General features: G+C 38.1%; 1 protein-coding gene across 1 annotated transcript in view; it reads right to left on the reverse strand.

Moving 5' to 3' along the window:
* Nucleotides 1-2,292: 2,292 nt before the first annotated feature.
* The window catches only part of LOC128659749 (gastrula zinc finger protein XlCGF26.1-like), a 101,049-nt gene continuing 86,553 nt past the window's right edge, over nt 2,293-16,788 (reverse strand). Inside the window, exon 4 of the mRNA XM_053713328.1 lies at nt 2,293-2,719. The gene's annotated coding sequence lies outside the window, so the exon portion shown is untranslated. The remainder of the gene's footprint in view (nt 2,720-16,788) is intronic.

The following is a 16,788-nucleotide window of genomic DNA, read 5'->3' on the forward strand; positions in this document are numbered from 1 at the left end:
GCAGCATTGACTGATAATAAATCGGCCCAAGGTCTTAATCATCACAGACTAATAATTATTGTGAGATGTTCTGAAAGGCTAAGGAGCAGTGATCTTATGATGATTTTTAGCATTGGGCTGTGGTTGTTTGATTTATATAATCAGTCAAAACGTTATTACTATTAATAATACTCACTGTTAAATTAAGCACATAAATCGGTTGCAGTTCTGGGGTGGGGAACACTCACTGGGGGAGTTGTGGGTGTTCCACACATGGGAAAAATGTAGGCAAAAGTGTAGTTATGGGAGTTCCATGAGCTGGGTCAGGGCAGGGGCAGGTAGAGTTGCAGGTGTTTTGAGAGCATGGTGTCTATGTTACCATTGTCATTACCCACCAGACATAAGTCTAGAAAACGAATACTCTCAGAATCACATTCGAAAGTGAACTTTAGATCCACATCATTTTGATTAAGCCATTTAACAAATAGATTAATGTCATCAGACGAACCGGACCAGATGAACAAGAGGTCATCAATATAACGCTTGTAAAAGCGTATATGAGACCTATAAGGATTAGTATCTCCAAAGATGTGGGTAAGCTCCCACCAGTCAAGATATAAATTGGTATAGGAGGGGGCAAATTTAGCCCCCATAGCTGTCCCATATCTTTGGACATAGTAAGTACCCTCAAAATAGAAAAAAATTGTGAGTAAGTAAAAAATTCAAAACTCGAATAACAAATTCCTGGAACTCAACAGTGAAATCTGTGTAAAAAGCCAGAAAGAATCTAATAGCTTCAATTCCCTTATGAGGGATTGAAGAATATAAAGATACTGCGTCAATGGTGTCCCATGTATAGGTTAAATCCCAGGTAACCTTCTTCATTAGATTAAGGATATGTTTAGTATCCCTGTTATATGAGGGTAACATGGCACCAATAGGTTGCAACAATGAATCAAGCCATTGAGACAGTCTCTCTAGTAGAGAGTCCACTCCACTCACAATAGGTCTACCTTGAATGTTAGTTAACGACTTATGGACTTTTGGGAAATGGTGGAACATGGGTATCTTGGGATATTTTACATCTAAGTACTGAACCGTATGTTCATCTAAATGCCCATGCTCCAAACCATCGTCCAAGATGTCCATCAGTTCTCTCTTATATTGTAAGGTAGGATTATTATATAGAATTTGATAATCATGAGTATTATGGAGCTGTCGTAAAGCCTCAGAGACATAGTCCGTCCGATCCATAACTAATATGGTTCCGCCCTGATCAGCAAGGCGGATCACCATAGAGTTATTATTCTGCAGAGATTCCAATGCTGTTTTTTGTTTGATTGAAAGATTATATTTGATAGGATCAGGATTGTCCCTAAGTGCTTGTAGATCTTTTTTGACCCAGTTATAGAAGGTCTCAATAATGGGACCCATGCTATGCATCGGTTAAAATTTTGATTTATCCCTAAATCTCTGACCACTGTTAGTTACACCTGTATTTTTAGATGGTTCTAATGCTAGAGATTGAAGGCTGATCATGTCACAATTCTCTTCAAAGGACTGGAACTCAGATGGTAGAGAACTAGTATGCTCAAATTGATCTATTTGAGCTTGAGGAATGTCAGTATTACTACAGAAATGTTTTCTAAGTGTTATATTTCTGACAAGTCGATTAATGTCAATCATGGTCTGAAACATATTAAAATTACTGGTGGGAGCAAAACTGAGGACAAATCCTAAGACTTCAATTTGAATGTTAGTGAGGGGAGTGGATGACAAGTTAATCACATTATTTACTTGTATTTGCTTGTATTGTGATTGCCCCTGAGTTGATATCTGTCTTGATTGTACTGACCTTGATTCCCTCCTCCCCCATCCTGAGGTTCTCTGGCCATTGGAAAAACCTGGTCCAGTAAGGAAGGGTTTCTAATATTACCAGTCACAGTAAAATTATCGGACTGACTGGGAACATATGTGGAACCTGTATTCCCTTCCCTATTGTCCAGTCTTTCCTTTGGCGAGTGCCTGTAGGTATTTTAGAAGCTGACATATTAGTATTGGGGTATTTCAGAATCCCCTGCTGAATAATTTATGTTTGTGTCGAATTAGGCATGATGTTAATATCCTTAGTACTAGGAAATCTGTCATCTGATGACATATCAGTCTCACTACCAGAAAAGGTCACAGACTTGGATTGTGTATTTCTGCATCTGCGATTACGTCTTCTATTCTTCTTATTATGTGGTAGGCTACGTCTATAATCTGTACATTGTTTTCTGTTCCAAATATAAACTGAATTAGACAAATAATCCATTTTAAATTTCATATGTTTATTCTCCATGATTAGCTGCTTGCCACGTGCAACTGAATCATAGAGGATGGTGTCAAATTTAGCAAATTCCGGATCATGACTACGTTTATTAAGTTCTAATTGTAAAATGTCAATTTCCTTTTTGATAGAATTTAGATGAAGTGTTCTATACTGTACAAGTAAAAGCATTAGCTTAGAAGCACATTCTGACAAGACTTCATTCCAGGAATTAATAAACTCAAGATCACCAGGATCAACTTCAAAAGTAGGACATTTGTAAATTCTTAATCCTCTAGGGATCATTTTCGCAGACATATAACGTTCAAAAGTCAAAATGTCCCATTGAGCTTTACTTTCCTTGAATAATAAGTTCTCCTTTATCGTCAGAAAAAATCTTGTCACAGTCCATGGTGGGATTTGTGCGTGCATCTGCAGGCATAAGGGAAAATAACTGTTTAGTAGGAGCATCCATGTTAGTATATATTACTATCCCCACAGTGAGCCAGGCAAATGATTGCAATGAGAATAACATAATTTATGCTTACCTGATAAATTCCTTTCTTCTGTTGTGTGATCAGTCCACGGGTCATCATTACTTCTGGGATATTATCTGCTCCCCTACAGGAAGTGCAAGAGGATTCACCCAGCAGAGTTGCTATATAGCTCCTCCCCTCTACGTCACCTCCAGTCATTCGACCAAAGACCAACGAGAAAGGAGAAGCCAAGGGTGTAGTGGTGACTGAATTATAATTTAAAAAATATTTACCTGCCTTAAAAAAACAGGGCGGGCCGTGGACTGATCACACAACAGAAGAAAGGAATTTATCAGGTAAGCATAAATTATGTTTTCTTCTGTTATGTGTGATCAGTCCACGGGTCATCATTACTTCTGGGATACCAATACCAAAGCAAAAGTACACGGATGACGGGAGGGATAGGCAGGCTCATTATACAGAAGGAACCACTGCCTGAAGAACCTTTCTCCCAAAAATAGCCTCCGAAGAAGCAAAAGTGTCAAATTTGTAAAATTTGGAAAAAGTATGAAGCGAAGACCAAGTTGCAGCCTTGCAAATCTGTTCAACAGAGGCCTCATTCTTAAAGGCCCAAGTGGAAGCCACAGCTCTAGTGGAATGAGCTGTAATTCTTTCAGGAGGCTGCTGTCCAGCAGTCTCATAGGCTAAACGTATTATGCTACGAAGCCAAAAAGAGAGAGAGGTAGCAGAAGCTTTTTGACCTCTCCTCTGTCCAGAATAAACGACAAACAGGGAAGAAGTTTGGCGAAAATCTTTAGTTGCCTGCAAGTAGAACTTGAGGGCACGAACTACATCCAGATTGTGTAGAAGACGTTCCTTCTTTGAAGAAGGATTTGGACACAAGGATGGAACAACAATCTCTTGATTGATATTCCTGTTAGAGACAACCTTAGGTAAGAACCCAGGTTTAGTACGCAGAACTACCTTGTCTGAGTGAAAGATCAGATAAGGAGAATCACAATGTAGGGCTGATAACTCAGAGACTCTTCGAGCCGAGGAAATAGCCATTAAAAATAGAACTTTCCAAGATAACAATTTTATATCAATGGAATGAAGGGGTTCAAACGGAACACCCTGTAAAACGTTAATAACTAAGTTTAAACTCCATGGCGGAGCAACAGTTTTAAACACAGGCTTGATCCTAGCTAAAGCCTGACAAAAGGCCTGGATGTCTGAATTTTCTGACAGACGCCTGTGCAACAAGATGGACAGAGCTGAGATCTGTCCCCTTAATGAGCTAGCCGATAAACCCTTTTCTAAACCTTCTTGTAGAAAAGACAATATCCTAGGAATCCTAACCTTACTCCAGGAGTAATCTTTGGATTCACACCAGTATAGGTATTTACGCCATATTTTATGGTAAATCTTTCTGGTAACAGGCTTCCTAGCCTGTATCAGGGTATCAATAACCGACTCAGAAAAACCACGTTTTGATAAAATCAAGCGTTCAATTTCCAAGCAGTCAGCTTCAGAGAAGTTAGACTTTGATGTTTGAATGGACCCTGAATCAGAAGGTCCTGTCTTAGAGGTAGAGACCAAGGCGGACAGGATGACATGTCCACTAGATCTGCATACCAAGTCCTGCGCGGCCATGCAGGCGCTATTAGAATCACTGATGCTCTCTCCTGTTTGATTTTGGCAATCAATCGAGGAAGCAGCGGGAAGGGTGGAAACACATAAGCCATCCTGAAGTTCCAAGGTGCTGTCAAAGCATCTATCAGAACCGCTCCCGGATCCCTGGATCTGGATCCGTAGCGAGGAAGTTTGGCGTTCTGGCGAGACGCCATGAGATCTATCTCTGGTTTGCCCCAACGTCGAAGTATTTGGGCAAAGACCTCCGGATGAAGTTCCCACTCCCCCGGATGAAGAGTCTGGCGACTCAAGAAATCCGCCTCCCAGTTCTCCACTCCCGGGATGTGGATTGCTGATAGGTGGCAAGAGTGAGACTCTGCCCAGCGAATTATCTTTGATACTTCTATCATTGCTAGGGAGCTTCTTGTCCCTCCCTGATGGTTGATGTAAGCTACAGTCGTGATGTTGTCCGACTGAAACCTGATGAACTCCCGAGTCTTTAACTGGGGCCAAGCTAGAAGGGCATTGAGAACTGCTCTCAATTCCAGAATGTTTATTGGCAGGAGACTTTCCTCCTGACTCCATTGTCCCTGAGCCTTCAGAGAATTCCAGACAGCGCCCCAACCTAGAAGGCTGGCGTCTGTTGTTACAATTGTCCAGTCCGGCCTGCTGAACGGCATCCCCCTGGACAGATGTGGCCGAGAAAGCCACCATAGAAGAGAGTTTCTGGTCTCTTGATCCAGATTCAGAGTGGGGGACAAATCTGAGTAATCCCCATTCCACTGACTCAGCATGCACAATTGCAGCGGTCTGAGATGTAGGCGTGCAAAGGGTACTATGTCCATTGCTGCTACCATTAAGCCGATCACCTCCATGCATTGAGCTACTGACGGGAGTTGAATGGAATGAAGGACACGGCATGCATTTAGAAGCTTTGTTAATCTGTCTTCTGTCAGATAAATCTTCATTTCTACAGAATCTATAAGAGTTCCCAAGAATGGAACTCTTGTGAGAGGCAAGAGAGAACTCTTCTTTTCGTTCACTTTCCATCCATGCGACCTTAGAAATGCCAGAACTAACTCTGTATGAGACTTGGCAGTTTGAAAGCTTGAAGCTTGTATCAGAATGTCGTCTAGGTACGGAGCTACCGAAATTCCTCGCGGTCTCAGAACCGCTAGAAGGGCACCCAGAACCTTTGTGAAGATTCTTGGAGCCGTAGCCAATCCGAATGGAAGGGCTACAAACTGGTAATGCCTGTCTAAGAAGGCAAACCTTAGATACCGGTAATGATCTTTGTGAATCGGTATGTGAAGGTAAGCATCCTTTAAATCCACTGTGGTCATGTACTGACCCTTTTGGATCATGGGTAAAATTGTCCGAATAGTTTCCATTTTGAACGATGGAACTCTTAGGAATTTGTTTAGGATCTTTAAATCCAAGATTGGCCTGAAAGTTCCCTCTTTTTTGGGAACCACAAACAGGTTTGAGTAAAACCCTTGTCCTTGTTCCGACCGCGGAACCGGATGGATCACTCCCATTAATAATAGATCTTGTACACAGCGTAGAAACGCGTCCTTCTTTATTTGGTTTGTTGACAACCTTGACAGATGAAATCTCCCTCTTGGGGGAGATAATTTGAAGTCTAGAAGGTATCCCTGAGATATGATCTCTAGCGCCCAGGGATCCTGGACATCTCTTGCCCAAGCCTGGGCGAAGAGAGAGAGTCTGCCCCCCACTAGATCCGGTCCCGGATCGGGGGCCCTCGGTTCATGCTGTCTTAGGGGCAGCAGCAGGTTTTCTGGCCTGCTTGCCCTTATTCCAGGACTGGTTAGGTTTCCAGCCTTGTCTGTAACGAGCAACAGCTCCTTCCTGTTTTGGTGCAGTGGAAGTTGATGCTGCACCTGCTTTGAAATTCCGAAAGGGACGAAAATTAGACTGTCTAGCCTTAGCTTTGGCTTTGTCTTGAGGTAGAGCGTGGCCCTTACCTCCTGTAATGTCAGCGATAATTTCTTTCAAACCGGGCCCAAATAAAGTTTGCCCCTTGAAAGGTATATTAAGTAATTTGGACTTAGAAGTTACATCAGCCGACCAGGATTTTAACCACAGCGCCCTACGTGCCTGAATGGCGAATCCTGAATTCTTAGCCGTAAGTTTGGTTAAATGTACTACGGCCTCCGAAATGAATGAATTAGCTAGTTTAAGGACTCTAAGCCTGTCCGTAATGTCGTCCAGCGTAGCGGAACTAAGGTTCTCTTCCAGAGACTCAATCCAAAATGCTGCCGCAGCCGTAATCGGCGCGATGCATGCAAGGGGTTGCAATATAAAACCTTGTTGAACAAACATTTTCTTAAGGTAACCCTCTAATTTTTTATCCATAGGATCTGAAAAAGCACAGCTATCCTCCACCGGGATAGTGGTACGCTTAGCTAAAGTAGAGACTGCTCCCTCCACCTTAGGGACCGTTTGCCATAAGTCCCGTGTGGTGGCGTCTATTGGAAACATCTTTCTAAATATTGGAGGGGGTGAGAACGGCACACTGGGTCTATCCCACTCCTTGGTAACAATTTCAGTTAATCTCTTAGGTATAGGAAAAACGTCAGTACTCGCCGGTACCGCAAAGTATTTATCCAACCTACACATTTTCTCCGGTATTGCAACAGTGTTACAATCGTTAAGAGCCGCTAAGACCTCCCCTAGTAATACACGGAGGTTTTCCAATTTAAATTTAAAATTTGAAATATCTGAATCCAATCTGCTTGGATCAGAACCGTCACCTACAGAATGAAGCTCTCCGTCCTCATGCTCTGCAAGCTGTGACGCAGTATCAGACATGGCCCTAGAATTATCAGCGCACTCTGTTCTCACCCCAGAGTGATCACGCTTGCCTCTTAGTTCTGGTAACTTAGCCAAAACTTCAGTCATAACAGTAGCCATATCTTGTAATGTTATCTGTAATGGCTGCCCAGATGTACTAGGCGCCATAATATCACGCACCTCCCGGGCGGGAGACGCAGGTACTGACACGTGAGGCGAGTTAGACGGCATAACTCTCCCCTCGCTGTTTGGTGAAATTTGTTCAATTTGTACAGATTGGCTTTTATTTAAAGTAGCATCAATACAGTTAGTACATAAATTTCTATTGGGCTCCACCTTGGCATTGGAACAAATGACACAGGTATCTTCCTCTGAATCAGACATGTTTAACACACTAGCAATAAACATGCAACTTGGTTACAATCTTATTTAACAAAAACGTACTGTGCCTCAAGAAGCACTAAACGATTAAATGACAGTTGAAATAATGAACTGAAAAACAGTTATAGCATCACTCCTTAAAAACAACACAACTTGTTAGCAAAGGTTTGTTCCCATTAGTAAAGTAACACTAATTAAATTTTAAACATAAAAATCACAGCAACGTTTTAAAACACAGTCACTACATAAGTCTCACAGCCCTGCTGAGAGAATCTACCTCCCTTCAAAGAAGTTTGAAGACCCCTGAGTTCTGTTAGAGCTGAACCGGATCATGCAGAAAATACAAGAGTAACTGACTGGAAATTTTTGATGCGTAGCAAAGAGCGCCAAAAACGGCCCCTCCCCCTCACACACAGCAGTGAGAGAGAAACGAAACTGTCATAATCAAAACAAGCAAACTGCCAAGTGGAAAAATAATGCCCAAATATTTATTCACTCAGTACCTCAGAAATGCAAACGATTCTACATTCCAGCAAAAACGTTTAACATGAATTAAATACCTATAAAAAGGTTTAATGTACTTTTACAGAGTAATTCCGGTGAAATACCATCCCCAGAATACTGAAGTGTAGAGTATACATACATGTCATTATAACGGTATGGCAGGATTTTCTCATCAATTCCATTCAGAAAATAAAAACTGCTACATACCTCAATGCAGATTCAACTGCCCGCTGTCCCCTGATCTGAAGCTTTTACCTCCCTCAGATGGCCGAGAAACAGCAATATGATCTTAACTACTCCGGTTAAAATCATAAGAAAAACTCTGGTAGATTCTTCTTCAAACTCTGCCAGAGAAGTAATAACACGCTCCGGTGCTATTGTAAAATAACAAACTTTTGATTGAAGTTATAAAAACTAAGTATAATCACCATAGTCCTCTCACACCTCCTATCTAGTCTTTGGGTGCAAGAGAATGACTGGAGGTGACGTAGAGGGGAGGAGCTATATAGCAACTCTGCTGGGTGAATCCTCTTGCACTTCCTGTAGGGGAGCAGATAATATCCCAGAAGTAATGATGACCCGTGGACTGATCACACATAACAGAAGAAATAGGATATTACCAGCAGATATCCATAAATCAATAGAAAGTCAAGTGTAGTATTCTCATGCAAATAAATTATGCAGACTGTATAGAGGCACTTTACTACATGTAACGGGTCTTAGAAGCAAATCACTCATATAACAACCCCAGAGTCAGTATCACATCAAAAAAATAAATAAAAACAGAGTTATTGCTGTGCAGTACCTGATAAAGCCGTAATAGTCCTGTCCTTAGTGAAAATGCGGGAGCTGCACACAGTACTTGCCAGTACAAAGACCCTCTTCGCTCCACATGGGCTAAGAAAGAACTCAGCCAGCCTCTAGAGAGGTGTCTCAACTGTAGCCTCCTATCGCACCCCAGGAACTCCAACGGCCAGGAAGGATGATGTCACTCTTGACTCGTAACAGCAGGGGAGGAGTGAATATGCTAGCCCGATGCCTGGCAAAAACCCAGGGGGATGAAGCGGTATCCAAACTGGTATTGAAATGCAGAGAGGGGAAAAAAGATCCGCAGTCTTCAAGATGAATAAAATACTTAAAAAGATATGTTGAAAAGATATAGGACGCATCCAAGAGAAACAAATAAGCGGGAATGCCTAGACTGACATGTTTCAGCGGTTCCGTTGTAATCATAGTCTGGAGAGGCAGGGCAGGATGCATGTTTAAAAATCATACAAAAACTGCTGATAGGTTAATTGATTAAAACCAACAAAACTGCCCCCTATAATGTTATACCTAAACACAAGCTCTGATCTCTGTGCCCCATATAATAACAGAATAAATGTTACTAAACTTAATGTGAATAAACAATATGTATATAAATATATATATGAATATATAAAGAGATAAATATGTACAGATGTATATATAGATGCAACAGCACAGAAGTACATTGGAGAAACATGAAGCACAAAATGAATTAATAAATATATTGCAAGAAAACATACTTGCTAATATTGATGTGCCTACAGACTTATATAGATACAGACTTCTATCAAATGTGTGCAAATGAAGATATATATTGTAATAAGTGGATCTCGGGTTATAGAATCTAAAGCTATTGATGTAATATAACTGAAAAACTAAAGATAGATTATAGACGGAGCTCATTGCTAAAAGTTAATTAAATCATTTCTAGAGTTTAAACCTAGAGGTATCCTAGTCCTGAGCTGAAATATCTAGAACACCTCTCGCTTAGCTAGTATAGCATCAATGTCCCCTCCACTTTTGGGTGCAGAGACTTTTTCAATAGCCACCCACCTAAAGGTATTATGTTTTTATTCGTGTTGGGTAGCAAAATGCTGAACTAAGGGAGTAGTAGAAAAAGGGGGGTACTAATGGCACTGCTTAAATTTACAACTTAGGGTAGCCTATTTGTCTCTGGATCTGGTAATAAGATATAGGTATCAGTCCAGATATATTTTGTTACAAAAAGATGGCTGAGGTGCTGTGTACTTGTTTTGTGAAACGAAAATTATCAATCCTAGGATTGATGGATTGTACACCTATATAGCACTCATTCCCTAATTGATAGTGGCAAAAATTGGACAAGATCTGTGTCTCCTGGGAGGAGAGTGTGCATGGGGATGTTATTAAAATATAACCTTTATTGGTAATTTTTAAAATACAAGGCAACAAACACAATTGACATACATACTTTATTAAAAACACAGGTTTGGGTCTTTGAAAGTTTTATCCGTTATTCACGGAATACCTTATGTGGTTATGGTGTATATTAGAAATCACTTGAGTTTCAAGTCTCAGTAATTGTATAATATATTAATATACTTAGAGCTTACATCCAGTGGAGCTGTTTGGTTATGATATTTACTCTAATATTATATATGTGGTCTGTGACTCACCATTGAATTCAAATTATAATATTAGAGGTATTAACGTAAATATCCCATAGTATCACCAAAGTTTGTTATTAATGCTTATAGTATTGCATAGAATATGTGTCTTAGTGAGACAATAACAGATTTCCTTGTAGTTGTATTCTTTGTGTTATATATAGGTACATATATCTTAGTATAATATTAGTGGAAATACATGCAGGATGCTGTTTTAAATAGCCTCCTAGCTATATAGAGACAAAGAGTACTGTCTGTATGGAGTATAGTAACACTGGTCAGTGAGTTAACACATTAACCCCTGTAAGGTCTTTTATTCGTATATTTATCAATACTTATGTATACAGGAGCATTATGCTTGTACCGCTGTGCAGAGATTGGTTATGTTGCTAAAATTCCATTGAATTTTTAAAGTTGATAATATGTACTATACTTGTTGTAATAGCAACAAATTTAAGTAACATTGTAACTCTGTTGGATTGTTAATGTGTTTATTTACATGGGGAATGTTACTCCCATTATATATATAAAGGCATTGCTTGGCGGGCTTGGATCTTTAATAATATTGATAACACGCTTTCAATATAAGTTTACAAGAGAGAATTTTATAATGATATTCTCACCATTTGTTATTCTAATAATTAATGTTGAAATCTTACAATGTAGGAGTTATGGCAATCATATGAGTATGTTGTAGTGCTACAATAAAGTAGCTGCTCTTAGTGACTTCGCTACGCTCTTAGTTTATATCAAATATTGCTTAGTAATAGTAACTAGTTGAATCGTATTGTCCACTTAGGCATAGAAGGTCGTTAGCGGCATTGTGACGAGAATTCACTGAGTACTTGCGGTATTATCTGTATAGTTAAATCTCTATATTAATAACCGCTTGCTGAATCCACGCTATAGATACTGGTTAGATTTAAAATAATTCACTGAGTATTTGCGATATTATATCAATGTTTGATGCATCACATCAATAACCGCCTACAATATCTGCACTCCTTGCGATAATATATCTGTATTAGATGTGCCACCTTACTAATCGCTTACTAAATCCAAGGCTGTAAATGCCGGTTAGGCTTAAGGTGCTTCACTAAGTATTTGCGGTGTTATATGTGTAATCAAAGCTCCATATTAGTAACCGCTCGCTGATTCTAAGCTTCTAATGTCGGTTAGATTTAATATATTACTACTGAGTTAATCTCATTTTCGAGTAAGTTTACTTAATATTGTGCACAACCACAATAGTTATATATAATAAAGACCTCTGTTCCTGCTTATTAAAAAATGCTGACTGGCATTCTACAAACAATTCCCTAACATGTTTCGCCACTAACGTGGCTTTTTCAAAGGGTACGGCGCGGCCATATAGGTGTCTATTTATTGGCTAGCACTGCTCCTCCTATTGGACGTTTTTAACAAATCAGATGGTTCCTTGCGAGGGACCAATCATTGAATGAGAGACAGCCTATGTGTGTTGGAAAAGAAATATCATTGGGTACGGCTGCCCCTTCATTCTTGTATTATGTGTAGATTCCAGATCTCAATGCAATCTTTCAATGAAAGAAATATGCACATCTTTATTCAATGAAAGGGGGAAGAAGGAGAATATTTAAGAAGGATAAAACCTTCTGATATTTATTGAATTATTCTTTGAAATAAAAGTTCGCAAAGAATATTATTTGTGATTATCGTTTTTGTGTTTTATTAGTTTCAATATGCCAATGACAGGATGTATTACTGGCAGGTTATCCATCGGTATGAATTGATCAGTTTGTAGTATAGAGATGGATACAGAGAAACGGGCAGAGAGGATTTTTTATCTAGATATGTGTTATAATGGGTTATAATTTGGAGCTGAAATCTCTTTATCTTGGAAGAGAAATATATATACACCTGACTGGATTAAAGTGGAAAATATCCTGAATGAACATAAAAAGCAATAAGATTAAAAAATAAAATAAAAAAATAAAAAAATAATAATAATAATAAAAATTATATAGAGTGAAAAGTGATAAATAATAATGATAATATTTTTAAATAAATCTAAATATTATAATAGTCTATAATCAACTCATTTTTACAATTGCTTTTATGTTTCCACTGTTTGGTGGTTCATTACAGCTGGTAATACAAGGGAAAAATAGTGAGTTTTATTATCTAGAGTAGTTCAGCTGCATACTTAAATTTTGATGCCAGCAGTACTGTCTAGTGTTTTTCATATTAGTTGGTATTATATTAACTAAGGAAGTATACTTTGGGATAAAAATCTTATTATATTGACTAAATGTGGATCCGAAAAATGGTGATATAAAAACAAAATAAGAGATGACCCTTGAGAATAAGAAATTATAAAATTTAAAGTTCTGTTAATATAAATAATTATTTAAAGTGGTGCTGTGCCATATGTGGTACGGGTGAGGGTGGATAAGATGTAAACACAAAATAGTGCTATTACTGACGTGATAATAAAAGAATAAATTGAATTAAATTAAATGTGTGTAGGTGATAAATAATTGAATATCTTCATGGTGGTGTGTGATTTGGGTCCTAGATGCAGATAGCAAATATTAAAGTGTCAGTGATAAGTGATGGATATATAATCCATATTTTAGTGACTAATGAATTTATAGTCAATATGATAATTGCGTTATGCATGTTCAAAGGTTGTTTATAGGATCTTCCTAGTATAGAGGGTTTCTTGTTAGGATTAAATGTTTTTTATTTTTCTGAGTTACTGATATTTTTCATCTTATTTATATCTACAGGTATGAAAAATAATTATTATGTTCGTTTAACCCATTGGGTTGTATGGAATTCAGCAGATAAATCCATCTGCTTTCATGTTGTAGTAAACTTGTTTCTTTGTCGCCACCTCTAATTCCAAGGTTAATTTTGTGTATTCCAAAGCACATTAGCCCTTCTGCCTTTCCTTGATGGAATTTGTAAAAATGTTGTGCTACTGATGAAATGGCCTTCTTGTTCTTTAAGTCTTTGGCTGCATTTCTGATATTACGCACGTGTTCTTGCAATCTCGTTCGTAATTTACGTGTCGTCATCCCTACATAGGTTTTGGGGCACTTACATTGTAAGACATAAATTACACCAGTGGTGTTGCAATTGATGAAAGATTTGATTAGATGTTTTTTATCAAATCTATCTGTAACTGATGTTGTTTTTTTCAGAAATTTGCAGCTAATACAATTCCCACATGGGTATGAACCGTTTTGTATGCCACTGACAGTAGTTTTCTTTTTGCGGGTATAATGGCTGGGGCTCACAAGATCCTTCAGACTTAGTGAAGCACCTTAAGCCTAACCGGCATTTACAGCCTTGGATTTAGTAAGCGATTAGTAAGGTGGCACATCTAATACAGATATATTATCGCAAGGAGTGCAGATATTGTAGGCGGTTATTGATGTGATGCATCAAACATTGATATAATATCGCAAATACTCAGTGAATTATTTTAAATCTAACCAGTATCTATAGCGTGGATTCAGCAAGCGGTTATTAATATAGAGATTTAACTATACAGATAATACCGCAAGTACTCAGTGAATTCTCGTCACAATGCCGCTAACGACCTTCTATGCCTAAGTGGACAATACGATTCAACTAGTTACTATTACTAAGCAATATTTGATATAAACTAAGAGCGTAGCGAAGTCACTAAGAGCAGCTACTTTATTGTAGCACTACAACATACTCATATGATTGCCATAACTCCTACATTGTAAGATTTCAACATTAATTATTAGAATAACAAATGGTGAGAATATCATTATAAAATTCTCTCTTGTAAACTTATATTGAAAGCGTGTTATCAATATTATTAAAGATCCAAGCCCGCCAAGCAATGCCTTTATATATATAATGGGAGTAACATTCCCCATGTAAATAAACACATTAACAATCCAACAGAGTTACAATGTTACTTAAATTTGTTGCTATTACAACAAGTATAGTACATATTATCAACTTTAAAAATTCAATGGAATTTTAGCAACATAACCAATCTCTGCACAGCGGTACAAGCATAATGCTCCTGTATACATAAGTATTGATAAATATACGAATAAAAGACCTTACAGGGGTTAATGTGTTAACTCACTGACCAGTGTTACTATACTCCATACAGACAGTACTCTTTGTCTCTATATAGCTAGGAGGCTATTTAAAACAGCATCCTGCATGTATTTCCACTAATATTATACTAAGATATATGTACCTATATATAACACAAAGAATACAACTACAAGGAAATCTGTTATTGTCTCACTAAGACACATATTCTATGCAATACTATAAGCATTAATAACAAACTTTGGTGATACTATGGGATATTTACGTTAATACCTCTAATATTATAATTTGAATTCAATGGTGAGTCACAGACCACATATATAATATTAGAGTAAATATCATAACCAAACAGCTCCACTGGATGTAAGCTCTAAGTATATTAATATATTATACAATTACTGAGACTTGAAACTCAAGTGATTTCTAATATACACCATAACCACATAAGGTATTCCGTGAATAACGGATAAAACTTTCAAAGACCCAAACCTGTGTTTTTAATAAAGTATGTATGTCAATTGTGTTTGTTGCCTTGTATTTTAAAAATTACCAATAAAGGTTATATTTTAATAACATCCCCATGCACACTCTCCTCCCAGGAGACACAGATCTTGTCCAATTTTTGCCACTATCAATTAGGGAATGAGTGCTATATAGGTGTACAATCCATCAATCCTAGGATTGATAAGGGAGTAGTAGACCTACCCCTAGTAATGGTAGAGATGTGTTCCCTAATGCGTGAGTTGAGGTCTCTTGACGTAAGGCCTATATACTGCAAATTTCACTCGACACAAGTGATAAGATAAATAACGTATGTACTAGTGCAGTTAAGACAAGTTTTTATATCGTAGGACAGGCCATTTACCGCAGAGGTAAAAGTATTGGTAATCTGAACAAATTCACACGACTTACATTTCCTATGTCCACACCTGTACATGTCCCTATGGGTAAGCCATGAACTTCCTGTACTATCCAGTGCTTTAAGCTGAGTAGGTGAAAGTAAAGATCCAAGAGTATGGCATCTCCCGTAGGAGCACCATACATCTTTTTGTACTGTATCTTTTAAATGGTCATCTGCTACCAAAAGGGAAAAGTGTTTCTTAACAATGCTACAAATGTTAGACTACTGGGCACTCTAAGTAATGACAAAATTGACTCCTTCAAAGTTATTACTCTTAATCTTGTTCTCTTGTAACAAACTATCTCTGGGGATTAATTTAACTTTATTTTTCACTTCATTAATGTGGCTAGAGGTATACTTTATCTCTTTTAGTCTCTTCCCATAGGGGCATGTACAGGTGTGGACATAGGAAATGTAAGCCATGTGAATTTGTTTAGATTACCAATACTTTTACCTCTGCGGTAAATGGCCTGTCCTATGATATAAAAACTTGTCTTAACTGCACTAGTACATACGTTATTTATCTTATCACTTGTGTCAAGTGTAATTTGCAGTATATAGGCCTTACATCCAGAGACATTAACTCATGCATTAGGGAACCCATCTCTACCATTACTAGGGGTAGGTCTACTACTCCCTTTGTTCAGCATTTTGCTACCCAACACGAATCAAAACTTAATACCTTTAGGTGGGTGGCTATTGAAAAGGTCTCTGTACACAAAAGAGGAGGGGACATTGATGTTTTACTAGCTAAGCGAGAGGTGTTCTGGATATTTCAGCTCAGGACTAGAATACCTCTAGGTTTAAACTATAGAAATTATTTAATTAACTTTTGGCAATGAGCTCCATCTATATAGCTTTTGAGTTATATTACATGAATAGCTTTAGATTCTATAACCTGAGATCCACTTATTACTATATATATCTTCATTTGCACACATTTGATAGAAGTCTGTATCTATATAAGTCTGTAGGCACATCAATCTTAGCAAGTATGTTTTCTTGCACTATATTTATTAATTCATTTTGTGCTTCATGTTTCTCCAATGTACTTCTGTGCTGTTGCATCTATATATACATCTGTACATACTTATCTCTTTATGTATTCATATATATATTTATATACTGTTATGGTATAACCCGGATATCGAGTGTTAATACCAAATTAAAGATGCCCTGAATACGGAATCAGCAACACACGACCCAGTTAATTCCCCCAAAACATGAGACCAAGCTCCATCTTGAGGGTAA

Source organism: Bombina bombina, chromosome 5, assembly GCF_027579735.1.
Source record: "Bombina bombina isolate aBomBom1 chromosome 5, aBomBom1.pri, whole genome shotgun sequence".
NCBI lineage: Eukaryota > Metazoa > Chordata > Amphibia > Anura > Bombinatoridae > Bombina > Bombina bombina.